Source organism: Heterocephalus glaber, unplaced genomic scaffold (genome assembly GCF_053883595.1).
Source record: "Heterocephalus glaber isolate CG9 unplaced genomic scaffold, H.glaber_assembly_v1.0 deba00001600, whole genome shotgun sequence".
Classification (NCBI taxonomy): Eukaryota; Metazoa; Chordata; class Mammalia; order Rodentia; family Bathyergidae; genus Heterocephalus; species Heterocephalus glaber.
Genome location: NW_028258372.1, coordinates 25,967,561 through 25,980,671, shown reverse-complemented (window position 1 = coordinate 25,980,671; position 13,111 = coordinate 25,967,561).

Here is a 13,111-nt window from a genome sequence, read left to right as displayed (position 1 = left end):
GAAAACAAAATAGATGCAAAATATACATATAAGCTTTCTTCTGTTTCTTAATTTGTTTTTGTGTTATGAAAGCAGCAAAGTAGCCAGATTGTGATTGAGTGAAAATGAGATCATGACAAACATAAGGAAAGTAATTTTCTATAATGTACCCTCTGCAGCCTGCGTTCTCAAGAATGAAGACGCACAAATGTCATGTAATGGAAGGTGTAAAAGACGAGCTATACAAATATTTATAGGCGTTATACTTTTCCATTAAAAATCTTAACAAGCTTATCATTAAACATTTAGTGATTTCCAAATAAACACAATCATTTTATGGAAAAGCCTTATGTTAATCAATTTTATGGAGTTATGATGTGGAAATACATTAATCCTTTGTTGTTGCTGAGAAAATGATACCCCAAAGAAAATGTCTCAGAAGCAAAATTTCTCTTTCTCTTGTTCTTTGTCTTGCCCTTCATTTTCCTCCAAGGCAAACCACAGAAACTAGAATTCTTCATCCTGAAGGTACAAGAAAACAGAGCCCCTTTTCAGTAAACCCAGCTATACAACCTAAAAATATCACTCTAATCGTCCTCCCTTTACATGTAAAAGCTGGGCATAAAGAAATTCTCTGACCTATCTTGTGTGATAATAGATCCTAAGAATTCCATTCCAAAAAGATCCTGCCCTTGTGTGGGTGGAAAGGATGCTGCACAAAGGAACCAAGAAAAAGAGTGGCTACCATCAAAATCAACCAGTAACAAATTCTGAGGCTATGGGGAGAAAAGAAACCTTTTGGATTGTTGGCAAGGCTGTAAACTGATACAGCTACTATGAAAATCAGTATGGAGATTCCTCAAAAAACTGAAACTATAAGTTCCATTGGACTCAGCCACTCTTCTCTGTCAAAATATTTAAAAACATACTACAGTGAATATTGCATACCCACGTTTATAGCAGCACTCATAATAACTAAATCTTGGAAGTAGCCTATATGACTATCAACAGATGAAAGTGTAAATAAAATGTAGTATTTATATACAATGGAGTACTGGTCTGCCATAAAGAGGGATAAATTTGAGTCATTTATAGGAAAATGCATGGGCTTTGTGACCATTAGTTTAAGTGAAATAACTCAGACATAGGAGCTAAAATATTTCATGGTTTCTCTTATATGAAAAAAAGATATCAAGCATGAAATAAAAGACATAATAGGAACAAAGAGAAAAAGAAAAAGTATTGCAATGCAGCATAAACAGTACATCTAAAAGTGTACCTTGACTTATTATTATTAGCACCTATAATCTTATCTGTTTTATATGTTCTTTGTCCTATTTGTCTATTTTTCTATCTGTATGTATAATTAACTTTATAAGGTCTTATAAGGTAAATAAATGAATCTGATGCTAGAAATATAAAAGGGGTGAGGAAAAGTGGAAGAAACAATTGAAATGTGTTCTATATATGTGTCAATTCCCCACAGTGAATGTGATTATTATATACTGGAAATGTGTACTAATAAAAGTTTTAAAAGTTGAGCAGCAATGACAGACTTCTCCCACTTTAGTCCATTTTATCAGATCATACTAACTTTGTACAATCATGTTTCTACATAGCTGATCATTCATTATCAAATTCTAACATCAAAACCAACAGTTTTCCTGGGGATTTTGAACCTTTGAAAGCTGCCACCTAACAAAAAACTATGAATAAATCAGTCTATCATTTTTTCAAACAATCTCTTTTTTTGTCAGGTTTATGATGAGGTTGAAAGGTATCAATCACCCTTTTCTGTTCCTACACCATATTCTTCTATTTATTCAAACCTTATGAAAATAAAAAAATAAAAATAAAATATGAATATTTATCACATACTTTTTAGTTCATAGGAATTTTTGTAAATCTTTTCACCAGACAGTGTTCTAGGAGGTCCCCAAAGTGGGGATGGGAGCCTAAACCCACTCTACCTGCAGAAGAAGTTCTTGACTCTCATTGTAGAAATATAATTTTCAGGACTAGTCAGTAAGAGGCAGGGAGGGATATGCTTAGGACAGAAAAGTACACGCTCAAGTGTGAAGTGTGTGTGTTCAGAGAGACAAGACAGTATTTTCTGAAATTGGGAAAATTTATTTTTCTTTTGAGGGGTTGGAAACCTATTGAACGTATAAATCTATAGGAAGTTCTCCCTTGGTCTTAACTTAGGGGGAAAAATGGATGGCGCAACACCCAGAAGGAAAACGGTCCATTTTATACATGAAAAGTATGAGTTCAATATTAAGAAAAATGTTTAAGATCTATGATCTAAACATTCTTTGAATTCTCTCAATCTTTCTTTTTACCTTAAGATTAGGTTTCTGCCCTTTGTCAGCTAAGGTAATTTATGGACTTACGGTAACCTTCAAGAATTTTTAGTATGATGGATCTGAGAGGAAAAAAAATAGAATTATCCTAGGATTGCAAAATGAATAGCCTTAGCAACCTTTACTGTGAACCAAAAGTTGTAGCCTTCTTAAGTGCACAATTTTTGTACAATTATGATATTCCTGCCTCCTTTCTATCTTTGTTTCTTCTACTCTACTTCAATATCACAAATAAATCAAAAAATGTAACAGCAATAAAAATGTTTAGAAAGAAAAGCGATTATTTCCTGTGTTTGATACATAGATAGATAAAGAATGCTTTTTAAAAATGATGGAGTTCAAAAAACAGAATAGTCTGATCCCAGAGCTCTCCATTTTAACTTCTAAACTTAGTTGTCCTATCTTGGACTTTCCTGTCTTTGTTCTTTAACACCATGGGCTTTGATGCTCTTCTCTTGAAATATGCAATGCTTATAATAATATGAACTTGCTTTTAAGTATTTGTAGAAAGATAAGACTGAAGTAGCTTAAAGAATTAAACAAGCACTTGTTTCTTAAATGTGAAATATAACTAGTATAAAACAAATTTATAACTTTTAAGGTAGCTTCAAAATCACACTCATTTTACTTTTTCAGACAAAATCTCTCTTCCCCTTCTAGCCATACTAAGTTCTTTCTGTACCTTCTTTCAATTTAATTACTGTATTATTTAGCATCTTTCAGTTATTAAATTTTTAACACATTATACTTAATGATCATCAAAATAATCATTTCTTATACAAAATATTTTAATTTGTGTACTGTCATGCCACAAAATACTCCTTGCATTTCTATATCCAACTTTTCCTTAGCACTAGATTGAGTATGATCCTCTTTCTGGTATAGTATGCATCTGTTACATGTGTTCATATTACATGCATAAGTTTTGTCTCTCAAACATTAGAACACTTTATGTCAACTTCAATCAAAATAATATTCTGGTCACCAGTTATTTTTATATCTCCATATCTCAAATAAAACATAGTTACCACAAATTCAAATTCTCATACCTCAACATTTTATTCCTGTTTATACACTACATTTTCATTTTTAAAAAATTTATACAGTCTTTCATCATGTAAAATGTTTCACAATTTGTGGAACAGGTTATGTGCAAGAATAAACTATCATATAAAACACCAGTGTCTGATAAATATATATTAGTGGGGTTTTATTTGGTATATTTAATTAGAATAAAAATATATTTTTGATGCATATATTACCTTAAATACTTCTGAAAAGATATTTTTCACAAGACAAAATTTAAAATAAGACTACCAAAGTGTATATATCCAATCATCAGTTCTGTTTTAGATTACATCCAGACACACTCATGTGCTCATAGGTGGGGCTTTAAGGAGCTGATTGAAACATAGGTGTGTGGTATTTGACAGTGGATTCATCAACTGATGAGTGGAGGCTAAATCTGATTTGGGAGGTGAGGAGACAGGAGATACAGCCTGGGTGGGTCTACCTCCCTCCCTCCTCGCTTGATCCCTCTCTGCTTTCTGCTGCCATGCCAAGAGCTGTTTCTCCTCTGCCATGCCTGTCTTCATACTGCCCTACTTTGGAGTCCACAGACCATGGACTGACCCTGTGAGAAAAAATAAATCTTTCCTCCTTTAAGTTGTGCATGTCAGGTATTGTATCTCACAATAAGAAAGTAACTAAAACAAATTCTTCATGGAGTTCCAAACCTAAGAATATTTTTTTCATTTTTTAGTTGTTGCTTTTTATATTGAACTTGCTCCATGCTGGGAAATTCATCTAACACTAATGCTGATTACTTTTTAAAGAGGAAGAAAAGTAACAGTTTCATTATGTACAGCAACCATATAAATGTGTGAAAGCACATAAACAACAGAAAAACTAAAATGCCTTATGAATTTTTATTCTTATTTAAGAAAAATATGAATTTAAATAAGTCAGAAAAAGTCTAGTCTGACTTCATCACTGTTAAATCCTTTTAATTATATGCACAAGGTAATTATAGAAATGACAAAAGCTACCATGTTTTTTTGAGAAACCTGATGACACGTTTCCCTCATTGAGGTTACAGTAAAAGAGTGGCTTGGCTGTATCCCCATGTCATCTGGATGTGTAATTTCTTTTTTTCTTAGGTCTTTGTGTCCTACTCTTCACAGCTACAGAAACAATAGACATTTCATTTTAGCAACATATACTTTAGTAACATGGATCCGCAGTTTGACACATTACTAATTAAATATTGATTTGTTGAATAAGTCTTGCACTTTAGTATTTTTCTAATTAGCATGACTTTTCCATATGTTGGCAATTGTATTCCTCTTTTAAAAATAATAGAAGTCTCATAGAAGTACTTCAAATTTACATATTGTTAAGCCCACTCAGTTTCAAGGAATGGTTAATAAATTAGACATATAAGACAATGAGTTCATGCAAGTTGTTTTTATTGCTTATATAAAGAAATATCTCATGTTCGAATCTAGTTGGAAAATGGAAAAATGCATTTAATAGTAGTGGTTTACCCCCTGGGTAATACATTCACTCAGAAGAATTTACTCCATTTTACTGAGCACCTTCCAATTGGATTATTGTATGTTAAATTAAAATTTAAAAGCATTAAATGTCATAAAACAAAATTCTCCTTTTAAATGAACATAAATAAGTTCCTATCAATTGAATTATCCCTAATAAAAGCAATATTACCTATAGACAGTTTTCTTTGTAAAATGAAATCTCTTTATACAATGAAAAGTATAATTTACTATATATAGATCTCTATCAGTTGAACTATTCTCTTTATAATGAAATTTTTATACAATCCTGACTGTAAATTAATTAAAAATGAAGATGATTAAATAATCCAAAATGTAAGCAGGCAGATTTGTTTTGTAGGTATACAATTATGCAAAGCAATAAAGCAGTCTCAGGACATTGAGTCCCACGGACGGATTTCAAATAAGTCTTGAGCATGAGTTGCCCTTTAAAGAATAAGATGCAGTTTAGGAAGCAAATTCTGAAGTTGGAGAAAGACATAAAGTGATGGCTGTGCTTTAAAGTTTTTGCCTGCTTTATCATTTTTAATCCATGTGAGAAGTATATATGATTACCTGTTCTCTCTCTCTTTTTTTTTTACCTGATACCGTTCTACATTGTCATTTTTCTGATTGATTTTATACTCTCTCTGGCACTAGATTTGGATCAAATGTAGGGAGGCACTAGCTGTTCTCTTGTTCCTCATTCACTTTTCTCCTTGTCCCTGCTCCTCACAGCCCCCCGAAGCAAGGAAGGGGAAGCAGGGACTGCCTGCTAGGGACTGTTTGTTTGTTTGCTTCTAATTACTTAGAATGTAGGTTAACTTTCTTAAAACTTAAGGCATCACTTTGTGTAATTACATTTGTTTTTATTAATATTTTTCAATAGTTTGGAGGTTGTATTGGGCGGGGGCAGGAGACAAAGTCAAACATCATTGTCTTCAAACATTCGAAAGTCGTCCTCTAGGGTCTTCTTAAGCTACATTTTTCTGTGATTTTGGAGACACTGCTTGATGGGCATGAAATTGGGCTGCAAATTCAAGTGATAGACATCATGCCTTCCAATTGCTTGAGAAACTTTGTTTTGTTCAATCCTCCTCGGAATTCCAGGTAGGCAATTGTTGTAACTGTCCTCCATATTTATAGAGTGGGTGCAGGTCTATTTACAGCTTTTCTTTTCACCAAAGAACCAACATGACCTGGTTATATCTTCCACCTGCTACATGATTGTTATATCCTAATATTTATTTTTTTGTTCCTGAATACCAGGAGAATGAAAGGAGTTTGGAAAACAGAATTTCATTTTCTCTAAGGGTTTCTATATGTAGATGGAAAGTCAGCCTTGTGGCTTTTTTTATTTTCAATTGTTGTTTCAACTTTGTTTTAACTTTGTTTTAATCAGAGTACTAAGCAGGCTATTCCAAATGTTTTGATTTTTGTAGCAACGTTTTTAGCAGTTTCTGGGAACACAAATAAAGTATTTTGTTTCGTCATAAATAATTTTCCCTGCATTTAGTTGTAGTCAACTAAAAAGGTGAATAAGTCAAAAGTATTCAAATTATAATGATGTTATCAAAAGTAGATATCTTTGAATATAGTTGCAGTGAAGTTTTGATCTTCATATATATTAATTCAAATGAATGACATTACACATTAGTCCATGTAATCTAGATTTTTATTTGTTAATAGTAAATATTTTCAGCACATAATCATTACATCCCTTGCAGGGAATTGATACATGTAAAACATCTTGACTGTTTTCATCCCCTTCGTTCAGCCCTTCCCCTTTCTCCATTTTTTTATCCCACTCCCATTTGGGAAAAATCTATCTCTCTGTTGCCTGTTATATATCCCTATTTTGCTCAAGTTTTTCTATGATATTAACCCTGAAATGTCAGTGTGTTAACACAAAAATGATCATATATGCCATATATTGCACAATGATGTTTTATTATCCTTTTCCTTCATTTAAGTAAGCCTACAACTGTTTCATTTTTTGATCTAATGTTGACCCCAGATATCTATTTTATCATAGCTTAATTCAATAAAAAGAGAAAAAGTTTGTTACAAAGGCTAATAATATTCTAATGAATTCTTAAGGAAGAGAAAGCAAGGAAGATGAAAGTGAGAACATTAGAGAGGACATGAATGATATATTAGGATAGTGATTATAATCCATTTTAATTATTTACATTGGAGAGTTAGGAAAACTTGCTCTGACCTGTATATTATTTAAATTTAGGGACCATTGTGTACTTTTATATGATTTTCTTGAGTTACAACACATTGCTGCTACACCTGCCCCATACTCACTCAGGGTGCATGCCTGTTTTATACTTCATGACTTGGACTCACTGACTTCAAATAACAGATAAAGAAGGACTCTTTGAACCAGATTGAACCTTCCTCTCCAAATGGGGTTTTTCTTTTCCTCAACACCAATTTTAACTACCCAGGTGTCACAATCAAAATCTCCCAAAATACGTAGAATGACAGAAAATACCATTTTATAGAGAAAATAGTTCTAATGACTTAATGAAATATCCATTTTGGACATTATACTTAGATTTCCTAACATTGTTATAAGGACTCTTACATGTCTAAAATATAGCACTTAGAACATATTTCCTGCCAAGTTTGGTCCATTCAAGGTAATCAATTAATCAGAATAATAGTTAAATCCTTGAAAAAATAATTCATTTTAATGTAGTGCCAGCCTGGAGTCAAAGTGAAACTTAGGTGGTGATAATCAGGAAATGGTAGCTCCTTATTTAGCTACATTTCCAATGTAATATCAGAAAAATGTGTTGGAATTATTAAAATTACCACCTGCTCTTCAAGAAAAAAGTAAGAAAATGAACAAATGAATTGAATTAATTCAAAAAGAAGAATCAAATGAGAAATACAGCCCAGCAGAGTATGTTGGGAGAGCTTGATTCCTTAAAGAGCGGTGGGCTGGCAGTTATCAATAGTGAAATAATACCAAATCCATTTAAATCTATTTTAGAAAATTGAGAACTAATATGCAAATATTAGATTGAAAAAGATTGATGTATATTAATAAAAAATAAGCCCCATTATGTACATACTAATTTCTACAATATTGTATGGATGATGATTATGTAAAACACTTTTAAACAGTTATTAGGAAAGAGAATAAAGAAGCAAAATAAGGAACAGTGTGACCAATTACGTTATATACATAAGTGGAAATGTCACAATAAACCAATTTTTCTGTATGAAAATATACACTGATCAAATAAAAGTAAATAAAAATTTAAGAGATACCTAAAAGCAAGTTACCTTGCAGAAATCAGGTGAAACAAGATATTTGTAATTAACTATACTTATTATGATTAAATCAATAGATTCTTATAGATAGCAACTAATTTAAATGTAGGACAGCTGAAGTCTGCATTGGTTGAGATAATAGGTTAAAATTTCCCAACAGGAATAAAGTATTAATTGAAACTAGCATAGGATCTAAGGAACGCAGAAGCAGAAGAAGTGAATACATTTGAAAAGGAGCTTCCTTTATCTTTCATTTTGAGTCTTTCTTTTTATTCTTTAATTGCCATACATTTTAAGTTTTCCCTTATTAAACTTTTGGCCAATATTTTGCAGTGTTCCTTTTTCTAAATACTTACAGTAAAGAACAAAAGTTTGCTGAATTTGCTCAAAAATTCAGTTTATGTTGTGTGTATGACTTAATCGTCAGTTCAAAGATTTTAAGAATGTGTTTTCCTAAGAAACAACTATGGTGTCGTTACAACTCTTTTTCATCTTACATCAGGTATCCCCTCTACATCAGAGCCAATTTAGAGAAGAATGTTTAATATAGTATGGCAAGAAATGCAGAAGTGTAACAGAAATATTTTCTCAAATCTAAATTGAATCAATACTCAAGTAATGCATTTTCCACATCATTTAGAGAAAGTATTTTATTAAAAGATTCTTTGATGAGAGTGTTTACATTACTTTTTAGTAAAATTTATGTTCAGCAGGTTTAGATTTACAAGAATATTGAGAATATGATTGAGTTAAAAAGAGAATGTCATGATATACAATGAAATTTTCAAAGATATCTTCTACAGGGCAGTAAACTGCTTGACTGTGTTTACTACTTCATGTGTGATACCCAGGCATACAGTGGCTATTACAGAATTATACTGTGAGTCTGAGAAAATTCAGCTTGTGAATAATTTGGCAACATAAATGAATATGCAGATATAATAATGTGAGGTATTATATTTAGAAAATCTTATTTTAAAATATTTAAATAATACCAATAGAATATGTGTATGTCTCAATTTAACTTTTTTAAAAAGTTTGCCCCTTAGAGACTTGCTTTTTTTCACTAATAATTCCCTAATATTATTTCATTTCAGATGACTATTTGAAATTTACAGATTTTAATGCCATGTTTCAAATTATTAAATTATAGAGAAATTTTAACATATCAATTCATTTAAAAGTAATCACTGCCTCATACATCAGGTCAGATTTAATGCTAATTTCATCAGTACCACTCTTTACATTAATGGTATTATTTTTTAACATTAATGATCAGAAATTTCTAATTCAAAAATGGCTGGCTTTTAGGCCCCAAGTGGCAACCTTTACAACATTCATTTAATACTGACAGTAGGTGAAATATTTAGCAACATTTAAGAGTAATTCTGATAGATAATTCAAAAGTGGCATCTTGTAGGAATTGACATTAATATTAGGTAGATTTAGGTTGGAGGAAAAGTGGAAAAATGTAAGAATAAATCCTGACATCCTAGAATGCATTTTCCATCTTCCTAGAGCTCATGTTAGTCTTCTTTTAAAAATGCTCTATAGTTAGACCAGAATTGATCAATTAACTCCAAGACACAGAAGCTACAATGAATAATGAGATCATACCTAAAACACAGTTTTGGAGACATTTTCTGAAGTAGAGATTTCAAATCACTGCTAATTACCAGAAGAACATGGGAAACATGGATGAGGACAGAGTGGGTTATGAAGAGTGTGGCATCTCCTGTGGGTATCTTGGTGTAAGTAAGGGGAAAGAAAACATAACCTGGGAGCAAAACTGGCTGACAAGTGCAATCCTCAGTGTACAACATTGGCTCTGCTTTTTGGCTCAAAACCAGAAAACCTGAAAACAATGTTCAGAAAAACACTTAATCAAAGTAGAGCAGAGCCAGAAGATGAAGAACTGCCAGAAATGGGGAATTGGACTGGGAGCTGTGCACATCAACCTTCCCTTCTGTCACAGATTTGAAAATAGAATCTGGAAACTGTGCCAGTTGACTGGAAGTGGAATTCAAGGTCAATTCCTTCTCTCTTTATATTAAGACATGCTGGAAGGATTTTCCTACCTTGGGATTGAATATAGAGAACATATAACATGGGTTATTGATTTACTTCTGATTCTAGATAAAAATGCAGGTACAGGTGAATAGAATGGATACAATAAGCGTATGCATGGTAATTTGTTAGTCTCTGAGCATGAAATGTATATTGAATAGAAAACATAATAGGGATAATTTAAGAAATTTAATGAATCAAAAATGTAAATTTTAATAAAAATTAGTTAATTAACTCACTGATAAACAGAGCTTAAATTGTAATATAAAGATAATATTTTTATTATTGTAAAAATTGAAAATTCAGTTTTGATGAAAATGTATAAAATTAGATAATTTTAATTCATTGTCAGTGTGGTCATCAAATTCTAAAATCATTGACTTGGATGCAAGCAAATTTAAAATGTGCTAACAAATACAGAGACCTAGGTATCAAAATCACTCCAATAATAAAACTCACTGAAATATTTAATCAATACTGGAAATAGATCTTTTAATATTGATAGAAATATTCAGTATGTTTACAGTCCCATATACTAGCCACTGGCAAAATGCAGTTATTGGTCATTTGAAAGATGTCTGAAAAAACTGACTTCTTAATTTTATTTTTAAAGAAAATATATTGTACTTTAAAAAGCACACATGTACCATTGGCCACCTTATTCGACATTCCATTAAATTAAAAAATATTTATAGAAAGCCTTTGAAATTGAGAAATAATTTAAACAATGTAAACAATAAAAATATGCATGCGTGCAAGCAAATTAAAGAGGTTTATTTGTATGGACCCACATTAAATTATTGACTGAACTATAATACAATTTTAATAAACAATAATATCAAAATACAAATGCACTATAAAGTATTAGGTATTATTGCACGGTAGACCATACAATTATGTATAGATATTATGTATAGATATCTATACATACACATGTATTTACACACATATATATTATAAATACAAAATATTAAAAATATTTCTATTTTTTGGAAATATCATTTAAGGAAGCAAAAGTGATTTTTAGCCTTATGTATAAAAAATAATTTTATGCTATCAAAATATTTTATATTTACAAGATGAAATATATAATATACAAAATTAAATGGAATTGATATAAATGAAAGTTGAAATTTATGGGAACAAATAATGCCAAAAAAAGAAAAACAAGTAAATGATGATTATTAAACCAAGTACAGCCCTGGGAATTTAGCTCAGTGGCACTGTGCCTGCCTCGCAAGTGCAAGGTTCTGGGTTTGATCCCTGGTACAGCCAAAAAAAAAAAAAAAAAGTGCAAAACAAATAAACTATATAAAAATGAAAAAAATGTTATGAAGACTTTAAAGGAAGTTTAGTGTAGAAGATATTTATTATGATAACATAAATATTACAATGGTAGCAGGTTGCCCAAAATTTTCAGACAGTCTACAAAAAATAAGCGTGTAATGGGAGAAGGAGTTGGAGCTGTGGCCACATCCCTAAGTATAAAACAAAAATAAATTCTGGAATCTTTACTTGCTTCTTTGAACTAAGATTAAACTAGTCACAAACTGGTTTTGCTGATAAGTGAAAAGAAGCAAACTTTACTCAAATATTTTCCTTATACCTGGTCTGGAGGATTTCCTTATAATGTTAACTGATTGGACTAGATAAACCTCAATTATCCAACCTGAAATTCCCTTTAAGGGTGCAGGAAAATGACAATTATAATGATATACCACCACAGGATTAAACTCTAAAGATATGTATGGGACTCAAGTTCTTTGAAAAGCTAATTATGAGTTTATGAATCAGTCGCACTGATAAATGTTGATCACACAAAAGTGGTATGTATTGCAAGTATTCTTTTGTTATTCTTCTAATTCAAATGATGGTATTATTTATTTCAAAGTTTTTCTGGTCTGGGCAAAATTATGCACTGGATAGAAAGAGGAGCTGCTACAAATTAACCTGATGATATCCATCCTCTAATAGTCAAGAGCAGTAATATCTGCTCACAGACCAATTTCCAGAGTGGAATTGTCATTCTCAGTTCTCTATAAGAACTCTTGGTGTGTCATTCAGCTGCCATGGGACTCCACCAGGTCAAATGTGTCTATTTCTACTGATTATAAAGAACTTAACCAACATCTCTATTGAAGACCCCAGAAAATCTCTTCTAGAAGATGACTGACTTCTTATTCTAACAATTTGGTAAATTTTAGATTTCTCTATTTTTTAAATTCAAGATACAGAGCTCAGAAATGCATGTTTTGAAAAGGCTTTCTAACTTTCGTTCAAGAAACTGGCAGGTGATAAAATATTGGTATTGCTGTCATTCTATTATTAGGTGTCAGATGCCCACCTAGTAAACTCACTTAAATTGTCAGGCGGAACTTAAATTGTCAGGAGTGACAGCAGAAAAAGGCAAAATCAGATTGCCAGGCCACTGGAAGTGACATTAGTCATGTCCTGGTGGGTGCCAGCTGGTTTCACAGCCAGCCACTGCCAGGGCACATAAGTATCAACCCCATAAGAGTGCCAACAGATGATGTTCTTGGGTCATTAGAGAGGAATTCTGTCAGTGAAGGCCAATAAAGCACCCTCAACTGAGAAATTCCTTTATCAGACATTAATGTAATAATTCCTATCAGTCTCCAGGTACCTAAAAGCCAAGAATCCGACAAAAAGTACATAGAATCTAATAAAGACATATAATGTCTATGTCTAATTTAAAATCTGTAGAGCTAAATGATCTAGAAAAACAACATATACCCAAATTGATTAAGATTATATAAAAATGAGAAGAGACCGCTATATTTACCAATAGACCCCTAAATTAGACAGTAAAAATCTACCGCTTGAGCAGTTCCAGTG